A 2500-nucleotide genomic window follows, 5' to 3' on the forward strand; every position below is an offset into this window, starting at 1 on the left:
GGATCGGTCATGAAGCGTGGGACTGTTTCTTTGTTTTAGAGACAGGTTTTCGGGCGGTTCCGTTGGCACCGTACACGTGACCTTGAAACATGCTTTATTTACCGAGCTTCGCAGAGACGGTGCCATGCCTGTGTGTGCCCCTTCGCTGCGACGGTGCCAGCGAGGCTCCCTGGCTGGCCAGGTATCCTGGGTCGGCACCTTAGCTGACAACATTCATTATTTTGGCAGATTTAGCCAAGTGATGCGATTGTGGCTTTAGGGCGATCTGTAGTCGAAAATCGCTATTTTGAATTTTAACCTTTCGTGTGTGTGTGTTTGTGCGTGCGTACGTGCGCGCGCGCATGTATGCGTATGTGTATGCGTTTGTATATTTCTTGGGGAAGGGGTAAAGAGAGGAGTTGGCACGCAAGCGCATTCCGACAAGAGGGGAAATAGAGTTCCGGTGCGAGTTACTGAGTTACCTGGTGACGTCATGCTTCCGGAGCCCGAGTTACCGATTGCATATTTATATCCCCGCGCGAAAAGGGAACGCCCGCGAGAGAGAGAAACAAGTGCGGCAGTCGTTTCGGGCGTGGAAAACCGGGGACGTAAATAGCCGAGAATGGGATTCGAAATAGAAATCGGAATAGACTGTGTAGAAGAGACGGTTGAGGGACCCTGGGGCGGAGGAGAGGGGAAGGGAACGGGCGTAGGGAGAAAGGAGGAAAAGAAAGGGAGGTGTATGTATAAGAATGGTTGAAAATATAGATTGATATACTTGTATAGGGTGAGAGCCAGAGTGAGTGAGAGAAAGAAAGAGAGGGAGAGAGGAGAGAGAGAGAAAGAGAGAGAGAGAGAGAGAGAGAGAGAGAGAGAGAGAGAGAGAGAGAGAGAGAGAGAGAGAGAGAGAGAGAGAGAGAGAGAGGGGGGGCGAGGCAGATGTGGAAGATGAAAAAGACGAGAGAAAGAACGAGAGAGAGAAATAGAAGTAGAGGTACGCGAGGTAGATGATGAGGTAGAGAGGGCGAGAGGGTGAAGGAGGATGTGAGAAAGGGAACAGGGAGAGAGAGAGAAGGGGATAGAAGAGAAATTCCCAGGATAGAGCGATAGAGGATGGGGCATCAGGACTGGCAGGGCGAGGAGAGAGTGCCAGGAATAGTTCGGCGGCGGCCATGGCAGTGCCATACCATAGCTACTGCAGCAGCTGTGGTCTGGGCTCTTCCTAACCGTGATTGACACCGCCGGGGTACCTGCCGGGAAGGGAAAGAGAATTGATAGTACCAAGGCTAGGGTTGGGCGGGTGCCACGGGCGGCTGACGGGTGCCACGGGCGGCTGACGGGTGCCACGGGGGAATTAAGCCGGGGGGAGAGTGATTCTCTAAGTGCACCTGAATGCCATGAGGTAAAACTGATTATGCTGGAACTGACTAGTATGTTACTAATTAAAGAAGAGAAAAGGAGTTTGATTTGTTGGCATTTTCTGTTGAGTTATATCAGCCCGCGAACAGGGAATAGAAATTTACATGTAGGTTAAAATGAAAGCGAGATTGAGAGTAGAGGTGCATGATGTCACTTCATCGCTTCAGTTCGATACAATTGGAAGAGGCGCAGGGGCACAGGGGCTGGCTGTGGTGCAGAGGAGTGCTGAATAATGGTCGGTGTTGAAGTTTGACTTTTTTTTATTTAGGCGAGGGGCTCCTCCCTTGTTCTATATCTTTAACGAATACATCTCCAAGACATCCTACGCCGGACTTATTTCGGTTGAAAGGCGCAGCGGTGCAACGGGGTGACTCACCGGAGGGTGCCAGCGAGTCCTATCTGAGGCCGAGAGGAGGGTCGGGCTCTATCTTAAGTGATCCTTGAGGAGTGGTTTGGGTGTAGGCGAGTGTTTTCGTCTGGCAGGAGGAAAGGCAGTACGGAAGAGCAGAGGTTTCCCTCGTACATCTGTCAGTATCAGATTCGAGACTTAAGTGATATCCCGTAACGCGAGGACAAGGCTGATTGACCCAGGCAGTTACCAAGAGGGAAGTGCCTCGGTGCGTTCCGCTAGGTGCCGCCGAGGCTTGGCACTGGACAGCATCTGCGAGTCCTCAGTGTCTCAATTTGATGTTTGTTGCGATTGGCGCCACGGTGGTCGCGGAGTGGAGGTAACCTTGGGCGGGGAAGTGCACTGCTGTCTGGTGGTGGTGGTCACCTGCCGTCTGCCAAGCCCCTCCCTCCCCCCTCCCTCCCTCCCTCCCTCCCTCCCTCCCTTTCCCTTTGCTCCCCTCCCTCTTCTGTTGCTGTTGCGAGCTCGCGGCACAGGCCACGTGCGGGCGAGCCTCATTTGAAATGCATGGGCTGGAATGAGGGCTGTGGCGTTGATTATATAGGATGATTGTGTCGTCTTGGTGGACCCAGCGCATGGGGAGGGTCGGGGGTTCGCCGAAGCCCTCCTCGTCTTTGGTTCTCTTCCTCTGGTCGTCCCTCCCTCCCCTCCCCCCCCCTCTCTCTCTCTTTTTATCCCTTTTCTTCACTCTTT

At 53.3% G+C, this 2500-nt stretch overlaps 1 protein-coding gene across 2 annotated transcripts in view; it reads left to right on the plus strand.

The window, feature by feature from the left end:
* The window catches only part of Mhcl (Myosin heavy chain-like), a 246631-nt gene that overhangs the window by 103954 nt on the left and 140177 nt on the right, over positions 1 to 2500 (plus strand). The gene's annotated exons all lie outside the window — the stretch shown is intronic.

Source organism: Penaeus japonicus, unplaced genomic scaffold, assembly GCF_977035675.1.
Source record: "Penaeus japonicus unplaced genomic scaffold, GWHDUDI00000001_assembly GWHDUDI00000001, whole genome shotgun sequence".
Classification (NCBI taxonomy): Eukaryota; Metazoa; Arthropoda; class Malacostraca; order Decapoda; family Penaeidae; genus Penaeus; species Penaeus japonicus.